At 38.1% G+C, this 17,826-nt stretch overlaps 1 protein-coding gene across 2 annotated transcripts in view; it reads left to right on the top strand.

Annotated features, from left to right (window-relative positions):
* TBL1X (transducin beta like 1 X-linked) overlaps positions 1-17,826 on the top strand; it is a 139,048-nt gene that overhangs the window by 38,156 nt on the left and 83,066 nt on the right. The window contains exon 2 of one of the 2 annotated variants that reach the window (XM_003203099.3): positions 13,431-13,538. The exons of the other annotated variant lie outside the window; for it this stretch is intronic. The gene's annotated coding sequence lies outside the window, so the exon portion shown is untranslated. The remainder of the gene's footprint in view (positions 1-13,430; positions 13,539-17,826) is intronic. 2 annotated transcript variants of the gene reach the window in all.

The raw sequence follows: 17,826 nt of genomic DNA, 5'->3' as shown, positions 1-17,826 counted from the left end.
CATTACACACGTGCACACACACACACAGACTTAGTGTGTTTTATTTTTCTGTAGGCTTCGCCCTGAGAAATTAAATTAGCATAATACTTTAGATTAAAAAAAAAAAAAAAAAAGGGCAGGACACAGAACAATGAAATCAAAGCAAAACTCTGCCTTAGGGCTGCAGTGGTTCCCTTATCTTACCCTGCTGTGTTGAGGTACTGCAAAACATGTCTCACCTTTAGGAGGAGTCTCCAAAGAGTGGGAGCTGCTGTGTTGTGTTTGTGCCACAGTAATGAGGTGTAGGGAGGATGAGGTGAAGCGAGGACACAGAAGTTGGCTGCCTTTGAGCTCAGTGCTGCTTTACTCAGGTGGTGTCTGCATGAGGGGCAGGGTGTTTCTCTTGTTTGTCAGCTGCCATAGGTGTGTGTCTTTTATAGAAGTTTTAATGCTGGTGTTATTGGGCAGAGCCATTTTTTAAGGAAACTTGAAAGCCTAAGCTAGGACTAAGAATGTTGCATTTTAGATATTAGCCAAAAAAAAAGGGGGAAAGAAAAAAGAAAAAGCATCAGAACAAGGGCAGCCTTCTGTTTCCCATATTTTGTTCTGGCAGCAAACGAATTGGCTGAGAAGGTTCTTGTCCGCTGTGCACATGTGCTTACTGTTCTCCTAAGGTTTAATTGATGACGTTGTCACTCCTAACCTAATTTGTTCATTGCAATCTAAGTTAGTTTAAATACTTTTTAATACCCTCTGAACTATTTTAATCAGAATTGTTTTGACATCAGCAGTTATTCCACAGATATGGAGGGGCAGAGGTGTTCAGCAGGAGTGTAAGGGAAGAGTGATTACAACGAGCAAGAGAATAAGTCTACCCCGGTGAAGCCCCAGCCAGAACAAGAGACATGACTGCAGCCTGAAATTATAAACTGCAGTGGATTGAATGGGGCATTTGGCTAGACTTATTGCTACCCTAGTAAAAACTAACTATTCAATACCCATCCTCCAAAATTTCTTAGCAGAGCTACTCAGCTTCTGAGGCTTGGCCTCATCATTTTCCTAAATAATTTCAAAGTGACTGTAACACTTTGTATCTCATTAAAACTCTTATGTGCAAGGCAAACAAAATCTGTAAAAAGAAATGCAAAAAACTATTAACGATCCTTCTTTGTTGCTGCTGTCTTTGCTGAAATTCATCTTTGGCTTCAGTGAATGTTTTTTACTATTAGATGGTTCTTCCGCTTAAGTAATGCGAGAAAGATGCTCCTTCTAATGAAGACTGAATATTCACGTAATCCAGCTTTAGGCATCAGCATCCATACACATAGGCTTAAGTTGGAATCAAAGTTAAGCGGCATGAAAGTCTTTGACATGTTCCATCATGAAATAAAAAGATTCTGTTGTGTTTAATACAGCACAATAAAAGCAGACTTCTTTCTGTGCGAATAGCTGCTTGCACTTCTCATAGTTTTCTCATAATTTTCAGAGATAGAGTTTAGTTTCCAAGGTGAAAAGGCTAGCATGGCTTCCAAACCTGTAGGGTACTTCCCTTTTGTTTTGAAGTCAATGATCCTTGCACTTCTCAGACCCTAAAAATAACTTTTTAGTGCTGATTGTAAGTAGCGTCACCTACTGGCTGCGCAAAATTCAGTGCTTTAAAATTTGTATGAAGATCCAGTGTTATGTTAGGAGATATATAAGACTGTAAGTAGCCTTTGGTGTCATTCGAATTATTACCCTGATCTGTACGATTTTCAGAGGTTCTTAATTTATCACTGTAGCATTTGAAGAAGCAGATCTAAAGTTTGTTGAAAGAGAATTTATTGAATGAAGTTGGTGTACAGATAAGCAATAAGCACTGTGAGACGCTAAATGGTGCTGGGAGTTATTTAATATGCATTTTCCCTTTTCCAATCTAAAGCTCTTTGATCCTTGGTTGTTAAAGAAACGATGTCTAGAGCAACAGAATCAGGACCTTTGGACTTTCATGCTGGAATAGCAAACCTTTAGGAGATGCAACTTCTCAGTTTTTCAAGTCTTTCTCCCTTCCCAACAAGTTTAACGAATTAGCTGAATTTTCAAGCTTCTGATTGTGTGATTTTTGTCTTTTTGGTTTGTTTGTGGTTTTTTTTTGTTCGTTTGTTTTAAGTTCTAATACTTGATAATGGTATTTTGTAATGTCTTTGGAACAATGTCTGAACTTAGCGTAAGAGAATATAAAATATGAACTGGCAAAATAATTTAAATAAGCAATTAATAATGCTAAGATTCTGACTATATATGACCTTTCACAAAAGAACAGACCGGAGAGTTGTTACAAATCTGTGGGCTTTATTTGTTAAAATACCTCTTAATGAGGTGGGAAAATAAAACGCACCAAAAGTGGTTGGATCACACTGTTCATGGTTTATACATGACGTACATGAGGAGACAATACTTTACTCATATTCATTGCAAAGATGTATCCCAATCTCATTCTACAAATAAACTGTTTTCATTTGCACTAGTCAAAAGAGATGAAATTGATATCACTGTGGAGGTATGGATACCCATTTATTCCTGTAAATTATGTGACTATGGGGTAGCTAGTGTCAACCACTAGGTTAGCAGGTTAATCCATCAACTGGACCACAATTTAGAGCAGTTATTTCCTGTAACACGCAGATGATAATTTGGCTTTTTTTTTTTCTTGGAACTTCATTTCTACTGCAGGCTCTTACAATATTTCATTGAAAGGTTCCAATGTGGTGAAATATTTGGGCTCTTGGCCAGCTCAAAGGTTTGAGTTACTTAGACCAAGAAACTTCCAGACCGGTTTTCTTTACACCGAGTCTCTGTGACATTTGTGAGTAGAGTTTTTTTGGAGGGAGTTTTATTGGTGTTGGTTTTGGTTTTTTTTTGATGGTGATTGCTATTGTTTTGTTTGTTGGCTGGTTTGTTTTTGTCTGCAATTTTGAATTGGCCAGATTTTCCTCAGCCCTGTTTTCTGCACTTTAATTCATATTCCTGCTCTTTATTTAATTCAGCATATTTCTCTAGCCAGTATTCTGGGGTGTATTTTTAATACCCAGACAAGTATAACCTATCACCACATGCCGTGCCTTTTAATCCAGGGAGAATTGTAATTCACATAGTTAAACTGTGAGTAATTTAATATAAACAGCTCTTACCACTATAGCTCTAGAAATGATTTAAGTAAAGGAAAAATGTAAAGTCAAAAGGTAATTTGCAGTACAACAAAGTTGCGTTGTCTACAGTCATATGTCTTATCCATAGCAATAGCTGCTTAATCAGCACTAACTTTGTATGAGCAGAAAGAACATCTCCTGTTTGATGTTTTTAAGACCTTTGGTCTTAGTGAATTTAATACGTAAGTTTGCGTCCTTAATTTTCTTACTAAATTCCTTCTTTTCTATGTAAATAGCACAGCAGGCATATGTTACTTTAACGTAAAGAGATTATTATCATAGGATAATAAGGTGATACAGGTTTGGAAAGGATGTTGAGAGATGTCTTGTCTGACATTCAACCCAGAGCAGGGCCAGCTCTGGGGTCAGGCCATGCTGCTCAGGGCTTGGTCTGGTCAGGGCTTGAAATGTCCAAAGATGGAGACAGCACAGAAGTGTTCTTGCAAGAAAATCTCAATACTCAATATAAAAATCTAATTTTCAGATAGCTATCACAAATAACTGTGCTTTTTGAAGATGAGATCACTTCTGCTGTGCTTTATAGAATAGCTCTTTTTTTGCACTCCAAATACTGTCTGCATTTTTGCAATATCTAACTGCTTAGCCTGCCATGCTCTTCCAAGTGTACGCTAACTGAAGGATGACTTCAGCTGTAAATCTTATTCTTAGATGATTCCTCTCTTCTCCTGAAACTCTTTTTCCTTTTTCTATTAAAAAAAAAAAAGATAATAATTTAGTGCAACTGTCTAACTACAAAGCCACTGTATAGTTGTCACTGGCTTAAAATAAAGGGAAGAATCTGTTGATGTAGTAATTTTGGATGTGATTTAAAGAGATATTATTTACCTCAAGAATTAAAGAACTATCTCAAATTAGAAATAGTAGTGAGGAAATGTAGCTTCACTGGCAATAAGCTGGCTTTTTCTTAGGGCGTCTAAATGAAGGTGATGTTATATTCCCTGCCTTGCTTCACTTCATGACTGTGATCTGTTTTATTAGAAATGACAAAAAGCAGGAGACAGTTTTTCAACATTTTATGCTACAAAATGTTCTGTAGATCAGATCTGGTGTTCATGCTATTTAATTTCACTGCCTTTTAAAGGAGTGTTTCTAAATAGGAGTGTGAAATTGTGACTTAACGTGTTTATTGTGAAATGACAAGCAGGGGAGATGGATCTCAGAAGAGATGGGCAGGCTGTGGCTGTTGGGAAGCTGGCTCAGGCAGTGCTGGTGTCACTGGAACGAGTTTCCCAGTTTCAGGCCGGAGGGAAGGAGTGGGTGGAGAGTGCGTGGGAACTTGAGATTTCTGCTGCTGGGTTCACATGAAATCTCCAACAGCTTAGCATTTAATAACCTGCTAGGTACTTTACCAGACAGCCTAAACACCTGCAATTGTCTTTTCAAAAGTCTAGTCTGATAGTGTCTGAGTAGTAGCTGCCATCCATTAGCCACGTTCTGAGACCAGAATGACCAGTGGTCAGTCTGTGATCACAAGAAGAGCTGGTTCAAGCTAAATCAGCTCGTTTCTGATCCCCAAATGACTTTATTTTGTCCATATCATTCCTTGTTATACATTAAACTACAGCTTTTGTAGTCACTCATTGGGACTGAATTTATATCAGTGTCTGTCTTTCCAGTCAAAAGGATGAAACCATGTGTAGTTGGATAAAAGATGACAGGATGGCAGAATGTGTAAACTTGAACCTTCTGCCGTGTTTCAGTATATTATCTCAGAGTGAGGTCCTGGTTTTTGTGTGTTCTTGGTAGGCTAGGGTTTCCTAAGGAGTGTAGTTGATAGTTGACCTGCAGTAAGTAAAATTTAAATTTGAGCAAATATTAGAGGGGTTGTGCTTATCTTATTATTTAGCTCTGATTTTAGAATCTGTCTCATCTCATGGGAAGTGGAACAAAATCCAAACCAAGGGCAGACTTCTTTCTGTTCAGAAGATACGCGCAATAACTAGTATTTCAGTCCCTGTAGAGAGGTCTACTTATTGGAGTCTGTCCAGAAAGAAAAACCACAGGGAGGCAATGATAAAATCGCTTATGCTACAACAGTGGAAAAGTCTGCCCAAGAATTATTATTTTTTTCCTATCTTCCTGAGATTTCTTTAGCAGCTTGCAAAATGAATAGTTCTACAGCAGCATGCTCTTTAGCATTTCATGTCTATTTGCATATAATTCAAACTGTTTTAAAATTTCTTTTGTCACTTTTCATTCATGAGGATGTACAAGAAGTAAATGTTGGCTTGGCTAGCCTACTCAGGCCATCTTCAGGAAGAATACCCTGAAAACTGTCCTCTGATCCAAACTTACAAAAACTTTTGAATAGCTGGAAAGCTGCCAATAGTTCTTCCAGTGCTTTTGTGTTTCCCTATTTTTTTTGGCACCACACAGTTCCATAATGCATATATTTCTTTTCTGTTTTCCTCCTGATAGCTCCAGCGTTGCACTCAGTGGGCTAATCAAACAAATAACATTCTTCAGCCCTGTGAACTTGCTGTATGAATGTTTTTCTCCCCGCTCTAAATAATGCAGATTTTCCATTGCAAAAACTTCCCAGATAAGGAATGAACCACAACATTGGCTTGAGAAATATTATTAGTCAAATGGGTCCATAGTACTGATGATTCAGTCATCTGTCACTCTGATAAATGGATTAGTGTAAGAGGTGTTCCAGTGGGGAAATGCAGCCCATAGAGCTTCTAGCTAATTATATTTAAGTTGTTTAGTACTGCTGGGAAGCAGCATCTAGGCAATTACTGAAAGCTTTGATGCAGTGTGCACTATTAGAGTGTGTGTTCAGAAACTCATTACCCTTTCGTGCTTGTGCTGGATGGATTCTAGGAAGCCAATGTGAAACAGAGAGCAGGAATCAATAACTGAAAAGACATTTTAGTTAGCTTCTGATCCATTTCCTGATTCAGCAGCTTGCAGCCTCAAATGTTTCATACGTTTGCTGCAGTATAGTGGGGAAATGTGACTTAAATATATTAATTACCGTATACACGCGTCTGCTTACAGTGACGTGCAGCTGAAGGTCCTCCCCAGGTAAAGCAATAGAAGTCCCTCTGGGGACAGGAGCCTCCACAGATGCCCACAGGGTGCCTGAAGCAGCTGCTCTGCCTGCCCCTGGGACACTGGCTGCAGCCATTTCTCCCTCCGCCTGACCTTGCAATGGTTATTTATGCCTCTGCGACAGCAAGATTATATTACTGTGGTGTCCGTCATAGCCTACCTTCATGATTTCTTGGAAACTACAGCTCATCCAAAACAAAGCCAGTGATACTGGTTATGCATACTAAACCCCACTTAAGAAAATTGTGCTAGCTCTGTCTTTGCTGCAGGCTGCAATTCCCATTACTGATGCACTTCTAGAAACCTGTACACGCTCTGCGTCATTCTGATGGGGAATACAATTCATTTCACATGCTGTTCATCGGTTGGGTACATCCAAGATGTGCATGCTAATACTAAGGCACTGTTGGCACAAGTAGGGGCCAAAATAGTGTGTTTTTACTTTAAACACTCACTTATTGATCAGTTATTGGTGATTGTAGGAACAATGCAGAGGAGACAACATTTTCATCTTTCCTGCTTCTTCTTCTGCTTCTCAACTTTTGCCTGAGGTAAAGCTAAATAGACAGCACTTCTGAAGGTGATAATTCTTTCCCACCTACCTGCCACATCACAGTTCTAATAATTAAGTGCATTTCTTTATTTCTCCATGCTGTGCTTTGGAGAAAAATTTCATAAAGTTAAGCAGAAATCCGATAAGAGACAAGTCTGTTGTCTTGTGTTGTTTTTTTTTTCTTCTTTTTTAATCTGGACTTGTTAATTAGGAAAAACACATTTGTTCTGCTTGAGGGTTGCTAAGATAAATGTTGTACTACTTGATACGTATGTATCCTTCTGAAAAAAAATCCTGTCAGAAAATCATGGTGTGTGCTGTTGTAGGTCACAGCACCCATGACTCCATGTACTATAAAGAATATTCTTACTGTACCAAGCATGTGCGGTATCAATACCTGCCTTGGCTGCTGACTGACAGGTGAGCATTCCATAAATCCATTAATAGAGCAGGAAGTACTGGCCTTCCAAATAAAGCGTGCATATCTCCTGTCTCTAACAGTATTATGCATGACTGTGGGATATCTACCACACTGAAATACGTCGAGGTAACAGAGACTGGAACTGGCGGAGCATTTGTGCAGACAGAGCCTTGACTGTGGTAGCTAATTCTGAGAGTTGGTGCTGTAACTCTGCCTTCCAGTCTGGCTCCAAGGTTGGTTGTACTGAGTTACTATTTGGGATGTTAACAGTTAATTTATCTGCCGATAAAGAGCATGCATGAAAAGGATGGCAGGGTAGAGCCAAAGCAATGATACCAGGCTTCTGCAATTCATAATTTTGTGATGTCCTCTGGTTTTGAGAGAGTTAGTTAAGATGAAACATGAAAAGAATTTCTCCTTGCAGTGAAGACTGCAAGTGGAAGTTATATGTTCCCTAGAGACACTTGCTTCAAAGTATCGGCCCAAACTCTGTGAAACTACACCCAAATGAGTGAAATATTCTGGGGAGAGGCTCTTGAGGCCGAGTATTTTAAGATTTTCTGGAAATATAGAGGTTATTTCTGAGATTTCTTTGTTGCTTTCTCTCAGATTTTACCATGGGAAAACTTTTTTGCGCTAGTATTATAATGAATATTTATTTCAAAGTTGACTCTGATTTCTGACTGACTCATGACTTCGCTTCCTTTATCTAATCTCCCTTCACCAGCCTTCTGTGGTAGATCTAAAATACAAAAAAAACCCACCTCTTCTAACTTCCTTTAGAGAAGGAGTCTGTAGAGAAAAGATTGATATGTAAGTATCAGGAGAGAAAATAATTTCTATCACAGCATGCTGTTAAATAGTATTTATTTACACTAAAAAACCTTAGGGCAAATAAATTAATATGCAGGCATTGTGTGGGTGTTTCTGAAGAGACACTGAAGTTCCAGTGCATACATATTCTGTGGAAACACATCAGAGAGAGCCGGCATATTGTGTTGGAAGTGGTGGTCCTGGTTTGGGTTCCACATGCCTGCAGGTTTTTCTCCACGATCTTTGTGCAGGTGAATTGCTGGTTGTGTCCCAGAGGTGAGCACTTCTGTACAACCGTCCTGGTGTGATTACGTTTAATGTTAGTTCTTAAAGAAACTGAAAACCCAGCATATCAGCAGAAGTTTTGCAAATGCTGAAATGTTTTCTTCGCCAATTTGTCCACTTTTTAGGAATTGCTTTCTTTTTTAAACATCCTTAGAAAGGACAGCTTGGTTTATTTTTTGCTGAAGGTGGCATAATTATTGATGTCCTGCTGGAATCTACCATATATTCCAGTCTTCCAGTGAGCCTAATCCCCCAGGGATTGTTTGAAAATATTAAAGCTGTTTGTCAAGTTGAAAGAAAGCAAAATATTCATGTTGCACGGTAGGTATCCTGTACTTCTTTTGCAGAGATTGATAGTGAAATCTCTCAAAAATGCTTTTGTAGTTCAGTGAGTGTTGAAGGCAGGCTATTTATCATTTAAATTCTCCTATGCCTTTAAAATTCAGAAATGAGGGGGGGATAATAAATTACTCACCCAATTAATGTTTTTTTATTATGGAATGATGTTAGAAAAAACTGTTGAGAGAGAAAAGTAATGTTGTCTGGTAAAAACAAATAAAATTATGTTGGTGAAGCTGCACTGAATAACACTTAACCAGGAATCAGATTGGAAACATATTCAGGTATCTAAATCTATTTAGAGGGATTTAGAAGGCTTTACAAAAACATCTTCCTAAAGGATGTGATTGCTGTAAGTCAAGATTGAACGTACTCTCCTAGTTAGGTGATTTTTCCACTGGGCACCTGCACGGCAGGTAAGTCTGGCCCCCAATTTCAATTTCCTAAACTCATGCACGTCCCTGCAAAAAGAATCATGGGGAGGAAGCCTACATACCAAGCAGCACATCAGCACAGCATTTCATTTGTTGTCTTCTAAGGGCACTTCTAAGCTCAGACTACTCTGCAGTGGGTGCCATTTTACTGAGTGAGCTCTCAGTGCCACCTTGCTCCCTGGCAAGACCAGACCTCAGTCTTGCCATGTTTGTGGCTGCTCATTCACCAGGAGCACAACCAAGTTCTCCTATAACCTGGTGGCTGCTCCCCCAATTACAGGAGCAGAGCTGGGAGGCCAAGCATCTGTGATCTTGCCTTAGATTGGCACTCTAATAACAGCATTTGTGTTGGTTGTATTGATAGGAGTTGATGCTCTCATTTGCCATGGTTTTGCTTCATTCAAGTATGGAGTGTTAGCAAGGAAAAAGTCAGTGGACATCTTGGCATTGCTCAGCTTAGTTTTGTGTTTCCAAAAGTAGTGCAACATCCAAGGTCAAACCGTATATATGAGATTCAGTCAGACAAAAAGAATGACATTTTTAAGTCTTGTTTTTGGATATTTAAGCACGGTTAGTTTGTGTGGCAGTTTAAGACATAGCAACAGCAGAAAAGATAACACTTGTGTCTAAAATAACACTTGCAGTATCTTTTCTGGTCCTTGCTTAAGCTCTGTTGTCATCATAGAGCAGTTCAGTGTGCCCTTGCATCCATTTCTTATTTCCTTTCCTCTCCTTGTTCTCTTTCCTGAGAGCAGCTTCCATTTGCGCACCAGGCAGAGGGACAAGGTTCAGCATGACTGCAGGACTTTGAGCTCAGGCTGGAAGCTGGTGGCCCAACTCACAGCGACGTGCATGAGCGAGGCATTTGGTGCCAACAGAGCGCTGTTGTTCATTGCCCAGTACCTATAGAGCTGAGACACAGACTAAGTGAGCTGCAGTCACACTGCTCACTGTAGTCATCTCACCAATGGCCCTCGGGGAGAGAGCAGCCACCACAACTCGGCTTTGACCACGTCCTTTCAGCTCAGCAAGGAGCATACTGCCTTCCTAAATTAGCAGCCAAGTATTACTCACAGCAGGATGTAGTCCACCTGTCTCTGAGAAGATGTTTGCAATTCTCTGACTCCACTTATAGCCTGAATGCAGACATGCTCCCTTGCTGTGTGTGCATTTATGTGTCACAAGGCACATGCTGGAGCCAGCAGCATGGCATGCATGCCACTTGTCTCCCTTCAACACTGCTGCTGCAAAACTAGTCAGTAACTGCAGATGATAGGATGCTTAACGTATGACCAGAGAAGTGTGATTACATCACCTGATTTCCTTCCTCTGAATTACCCAGCAGTTTTTGCGTGAAACCTGGTAGCTTGTGTTTGGCTGCAGAATAGCTTGTGTTTTTGCCTAAGTTCATCTTCTGAAAAACAGACTTTTTACCAACAAATGGAGGAACTCTGCACTCTCCCTCCTTTTGATAGCCACACTAATGGTTAATCACAAGTGATGATAAGTATGTGCTTTATTTCTCATTTGAACTTGGCCTCAGCTTCCACATAGTGATTTGTTTTATACATACCCTTTGTGCTAGATTAACAAGCCAGTTGGTTCTTACTGTTTTCTCCATGTGAAAATACTTTCGTGCTGTAATCAGATTATCTTTTCTTTTTTCTTTTTGATAAACTGCAGGTTGAACTCTCCAAATGTTTCATACTAAAGTATTTTCTTCAGCCCTCTAATCATTTTTGCAGCTGTTTTCTGCGATCTTTGTTCTTTTTGCAACTTTCTAAATTGTGGAGATCTGAATCCAGAGGGAGTTATCAGATATGATATTAGTATTACCAATGAAAGTCTAAAAAAAAAACTTCCCTTCTTTCTGTGCTCTTTATTTCAAAGCTTATATTAGCACTTCCTGCACTATGAAATTAGATTTTAAGGAACCCTTTTGTTGCTGAGTAAAATGTTACGAATTAGGACACATGCTAGCATAACACATTACTAGAACCATCCACACATATGTTCTTGACCAGTTTTAAAGAAAATCTTTAACTTTTAAGTGTCACTGACACTTGTGGGTAACAAAAACTATAAAGAATGTAAATCTCTAGTTTGTTCCCTTTCCCTTTTCTTTTTGAAGATCAGTCATTTACTTGGCTCTATTTGTAGTACAAAAAAACGTTTTGAAGTAGAGATCCATTATAAATGCTTTTACCAAAAAACATGTCAGGGTAATCAAAAGTAGTCATACTGTAGGATTCAGGTATTTCTCCCAGAGTTTGTGACTCTGTCCTAGTACCTTCTGTTTGCCCTGTAACAGCATGGAAGGATGACTGGGCTTCATGAAACTCCTTGACTGCCAAAAGCTACCAGAGGCTGGAGCACATTTCCTGTGAGGACAGGATGATAGAGCCAGGACTGTTCAGGTTGGAGGAGACCTCGGAGGGATGTCACTAATGTCTGTAAATACCTGAGTGGAGGGTGTAGAGGACAGGACCAGGCTCTTAACAGTGTTACCAGTGCCAAGACAACAGGCAATGGGCAGAAATTAGAACACAGGAGACTCCGTGTGAACACCAGAAAGCACTTGTATGCTGCGCCGGTGGCAGAGCAGTGGCACAGGCTGCCTAGAGAGACTGTGGAGTCTTCTCCTTGGCAATCTCCAAACACTGCCTGGCTGTGGGCAGTGAGTGTCCCTGTTCGAGCAGATGGATTCAGAGGTGTCCTCCAGCCTCAGTATTCTGTACTGTGAATCCAACGTTGGTAAATAAAACAAATAAGAACACATCCCAAACAATTTAGGAGTCTCATCAGGACAGAAAGAATTAAATGTGTAGCCAACACAACACTTCACAGCACAATATAAGCCTTTATCTTGTATTTTACAATATCCACTAAACCTCATGAGTCTTGCAGAAGCCATGAGATGAGCCAGTTGTCTTCGTAGTATTTCTTTCCAGAACAGCCCCTATGTGTTAGCTATTGTTGCATACCATAATGTCAGAATACTGAATAGAACTAATTTAAATACATTAATACTCTTAACTATTTTCCCATAATGTGGAGAAGTTGTAACAGCAAGATCCTCTAATTGTTATTGGGATTTTCAGATTGCATATTTACACAAAGTGTTACTTTGTGGAGTATGTTTTATTTTACATACACACGACATGCTCCACAGAAAAATATGAAGGGAAACATTTCCAAAATAAGTTGGAGAGATGACTATAGTCATCTCAGAACGTCATCTGAGAATTAAATAGGCAAGTGTAGAGGTAGAGGTCAACAAACTCAGAAAAAATACAGGCTTCTAGCCAATAAATTGTGATACTTAAATCACTGTTTGTTGTCCATTGCATAAGTCATTCAGCTCTGATTAGAATAGGTATACGTCTTTCTCATGTGAATAGTTGTATTTGGTTAGATGGTGTACTTGTCTCATGGTGATGTAAATGAGAACATCTTGTAGTACCAAAGACTGAGAATTAGATTTATAAAAGCTTCTCTTTATGATGTTTTAAAATATGTTATTTGTTAAATTGACTGTATTATAAAGTAATCCTTAATGTATAGTTTTAAAAGCTGATAGACATTTGTGTGGAAGAGTATAATTAATTTAAGAAGTCTCCAATGAATATCTTATTTCACTTTATAGCACTTAATTATTGTAATATATAGACAAAACTGAACATAAGATATAAAGCCTGAAATGCAGGAGTAGGAAGCTAGTCAAGATATGTTGCAGATGAATCGTAGAAGAAATATTAAATAAGGATTTATTCTTTGCATTCAATGGCAGACATAGAAATCTGCAGATAGGTTTACTATTGCAGAATGCTGGACTATCTTTCATGTTTGATTTTCGCAAATGCTTTGCCTTCCCCCAAGATGATATATTATTTGGCCTACTTATTTGTTTTTGCACAGAAATCAATTTCTACTGGATATTCTCTCCGAGACCACTTCTGTGTGTTGTTCTGAGGCAGTGAACTAGCTTTTCAGTACCTTGTTCAGCTTTCCTTCCCAAGCCCATGAGCTCGATGAATGTCTTGCTTACGTTATACTTCATCAAAGATGCTGAAAATTATTGAGCCAGTTTCAGTGTGCATTAGGTTCCTGGAAAAGTGCGCTGCTTTGCAAAGTACTTGAATGCTTGGGGTCACTGGGTCTTGCTCTTTCCTCTCTCCTTCTGTCATAGATGTTGGCTTTTTTCCCCATATGGTTCTGCCAACCCTTCTAATTTGGAAGACAGTACATTGATGAATTCCAAAAGAGAAGGGGGTCAAATATTTTTGTTTTGATGGGGTGATGCAAAGTGGCTTGAATGGTGCCTCTCTCCCTCGTTGCAGCCCTCTCCGCTGTCAGATGTGGTGATCTCCATGCTAACTCCAACCCCCAGACTCCCGACAGCAGCCTGTGAGGAGCAGCATTCAGCAGCTCAGGGGTCTCACGGCCAGGTAAGCCAAAGGAATTGTCTCACATGGCCTTACCTTGGCGACATTGTCTCTTGGACAATCTCCTTTCTTTTTTTTTCCTGATAAACATGCAGCTCAAGCTGTCGTAAGGTTTAATTGGCATTTGTATTGCATTGTTTCTGTGCCATGAAGATTGTATTATTACTTTCTAAGTCCATGTTTTCTGTGCACCATTCATTCTCTGGGTGCAACCTGCCATCATTTTTTCTTGGTGCATAAGTCCCCTTTGCTGCAGTACACTTAACAAATACGTCTTATGAAGTAATCCATATTACTCTAAATAACCACTTTGCCAATCTGCTGATTTCTGTGTTGCAATTGCTATCAGCAGTGTTATATACGTACGTTTGTATTGGTGATGATACTCTTAGGTAATGTTGAGCTAGTACTGGATAATTTATTTGATAATGTAGAGCGTTCTTCTTGAATTATTATTTTCTGTAAAAAAACTCCTATTTCGTATATGTCTCAATCCATTTAACTCATGTTTTGATGCTACTAATAATTTAGAGAGCAAATTTCTTAATCTTGAATGCTATGTGTCTTTAAGCTATGTGCCTTTGAAAAATCTGTGTGTTTCACCTATGAATTTTAGTCCAAAATAGTCACTTCACAACTTTATCAAATTATTCAATCCCACCTTTGTGTTTTATTGACTAAATTTCTACAGAATGGTGTTGACTGGTGTTGACTGTTTATTCATGTTATATTGCAGGGAATTTATCAGTTCACTGGCTGTTTTGCCTGAGATTAATAGTGGCTTAGAACTCTATGATTACCGAAATCATACTGCTTTCCAGCATCAAGTATTGTCAGAAAATACTACAGTCTCACTGAATTTCTTTGGTGTTCCAGAATGTATTGAAAATTAGCATCATAAAAATGATACTCTCTCAAACACTTCTAAGATTCTAAGGCACAAATTATCTGGGTGTGCTGATTTAAAGTTGTCTTTAACATTCATTTTGGTTACTAATGGCCTCCTCATCTGTTAAAATGCTTTTTTTCTGCTTACAAAGACTTCTTTTGCTTTTTTTTTTTTTGTGTGTAGTTGTGTTTTTACCCTTTTCAAACATTGAAATCAGTAAGACTATGTTTTTCTTTAAGCCAATATTTTGTATATTCAAATTAATCATATTTGATTTTTTTATTTTTTATTTTTTTAATATGCATTTCATTTATGGCCTTAACACAGAACCAAATTGTGTTTTTTTTCCATAGGTTGCCTTTTTTTTTTATAATTGCCTCAGTAGTGGCTTTTATCCCTGCTGGTAGTGAGCAAGGAAGAGTCCTTCCACATCTTCATTGCTGTACCTTCTCCAAAAGTCCTTTTGCGTATTACAAATACATTTCTATTGAATAAATCACCCAGTGCTCTAATAAGGTTTAGTGATTTCCTTTGTCTTGTCTTACCAACAGTACATCCTCCTGGGATCCCCTAGCATAGTATTTATATGTATTCAAGATCTTGAGCCCTCAGCTTATCAAGAATTTTGAGAGATAATGGTGCCTTTAGTGTAGCATATCATCCTCTATTTTCTTTGTTCTGTTTAATAACAAGTAGCCTGAAAATGTTAGAAATTATGATGTTAATATTTTAGTTGTGGAGATCTCCTCAGCAGTTTGAAGTGATAGCAATCTAAAGAATCTCTCAAATAAGAGTTTACAGCCTAACTTGCTTGTTTCTCAGGCCTCTTCCGCAGAGATCCTTCCTTCTGCAGAGGTTGCCGTATGTAAGACTGAACTTTAATGCATCCATTTCTGTAACACCTCCCAGTTTATTCAGAAGCCTTTTGCCTGCCCCAGCTTATCCTTATCCAATGATAACCATATGTCAGTGAGATTAGGCTTATTTTGTAAATATTGCTCCTTCTCTCCATGGATGTGAATTTCTTTTCCAAAGACCAGAGTCTTGTCAACTTTTCACCAGAAGCATAGCCAATAGCTGATCCTCAGCATTTGAGCTTTTTGTTTTCAGACACTTACAAGATAAGGCAGATTCCTAGGAAAATATTTGTAAAAGTTTTGTTTCTTATATACATTAACTATATTTTATATGTGGCCCAGGCAAGACAAGGTGTCTTGACCTGTAACTTGACCTGATGATATCTGCTTTAGCACTTTTCATAGTAAAACTAAGACTTGCATAGCATGATAGAATCCTTAGACTACAACTTTCATCTCCTAACGAGAATGGCTCTCACCAGTTTACAGTGAAGATGGAGCTGATCCAGACTGAAAATGTCATATTTCAGAAAAAGGAGTTACAGAAGAAATTCATGCCAAGCCCTGCAAGTCAAGTGTTGCAGAAACCTTCTATTTCAGAGAGGTACTAGGAGCAGCTGGTGCAACTCTGCTTACAGTTGTGTAGTAATTGCTTATTTGAACAAATTAGAAGAAAATCAAAAAGCAAAAGGTTCTGAGTAAAGCAAACAAACAAACAAATAAAAATGTAACAGCAACATTACCAAAATTTGCCAGTGTTGTGAGAGCCTCTAAGCATAAAGTTAGGTAAATCAGGTTCCATCCCTACTTTAATAAAAAATGACTGTACATTTTGTCTTATTATCTTCTTATATAGTGCTTCACATAAGCCAAGCATCAGCAGAATCTGTGTTCGCTTTTCATCAGAATTATCTTTCTTATTCAGGGGTCAAATTTCAGAGTCAGAAGAGAATCGCTTCTGAAGTCTTTTCCTGTTCCCACCCTTAGTTTAGTTCTCCGTCCCTTTCTTGTACAGCTTGTTTTCAGCTTCCGCTAGGGTCTGTTTCTGCATCTAATTTTGACTTTGGCTCTTTTGTATGTAAAGAAATTATTGTAGTTTTAATTATTCCTCTGATTTGTTACAGAGATGTAATGTTCTTTAGATAACAGAAAAACATTTTGCAAAGCTGATGATCATTTTTAGTAGATGTGTACTCATTCCTGGGACTGGACTACAGAAGTTTCTTCAGTTCTGTGCTTTACTGCTGTCTTTGCACTAACACAGTTTTTACATGTTGGGTGTCAGATCACTAGGGTATCTTCTATTATGTAGTCACTGTTATTTCCCCAGTTTAGAATTGGCTTTTGAAAATCATATATTTTAACAAAATAGAAGTGTGTTAATTTTGTCCCATGCATTCTTATTACCGATATGATGGATTTGACAGTGGGGATGACTGTGCTGATATCATGTGTGATAAGAGGAATGAGTGCATAAGGAATTAGAATATCTTAACTAGAAAACCAAGATCGAACAGACAGATGAGACAAAATTACTCGTAGATGTGAGAACATAAAAAATAGATGAAGCTCAGTTAGAAACAGTAGGAAGCACGCACATGTTACTCAGAAGAAACAGATCACTCTTTACTAGATTGATGCTAATTATGTTGATTAATTTACTTTTTAAAAGTGAAAGATATTTTAGATAGATGCATCAGTTGATAAAAGCTAAGAATGGACATATTTTGAGGATGACATACCTGAAATGTAATAGTGCAGGTTGTGACTAGTTTTGCATAGAAGCACAGAGTTATGTACAAAAATATTCAGTATTGGCCAGTCTGTAAATATTCTTTTCAAAAAATAGTTCCAGGGCAATATTTCTTTAGAAACATTTTGGAAGAATTCTTTTTGTTTGAATGGAAAGACTGTTTCATTATAGGCCAGCACTGAGACAGTTGATATTGGTGAAATGTGCACTGTCTTTGTACGTGAGAATGTCATATTTCATGCAAGTAAAAGAAACTGTCATTAAGCAGTTGGTTATTGCTTTTCTAGCTTGAAACTATATGTGTTTTAAAATTGTTATACCCATACTTACATACTTGTTCCTTAACTTTTATACTTTTTTTTTTAAACTAGGTATTTTCAATAGCTTGTTTCAATTTGTTTAGGACTTTACCAATGGTAATGCACAAGTAGACAGGGAAGTTTTCTGTATGGTAAAAAGAGGTATTCCTGGCACTAGATCGCAGCAGTATATTTTCTTGGTCACTTAAACTTAGTAACTAGAACAATCATGCTAGTTTAAACAATATCTTTTGTAATGTTGGGGTTTTTTGGTAAATAAACTTTATATTGGTTTTGATTTCTAAAATTGATTATTAGATATTACCAGTGAATAATTTACAGCCTCTGGATCTGCACAAGAACCACTCAGCCTTCATTATTCACTATTCTGAAATTATCCTTAAAAGTCACTGCTCACTGAATAACAGTGAAATAATGGCATAGAATTTTAAAATAAGCATATTTAAACTAACATGAACATCCTTTAAATTTC

This window comes from Meleagris gallopavo, chromosome 1 (genome assembly GCF_000146605.3).
Source record: "Meleagris gallopavo isolate NT-WF06-2002-E0010 breed Aviagen turkey brand Nicholas breeding stock chromosome 1, Turkey_5.1, whole genome shotgun sequence".
In the NCBI taxonomy this organism is placed as follows: domain Eukaryota; kingdom Metazoa; phylum Chordata; class Aves; order Galliformes; family Phasianidae; genus Meleagris; species Meleagris gallopavo.
The sequence above is the reverse complement of the archived record's forward strand: the minus strand, read 5'-3'. Positions and strand labels throughout refer to the sequence as shown.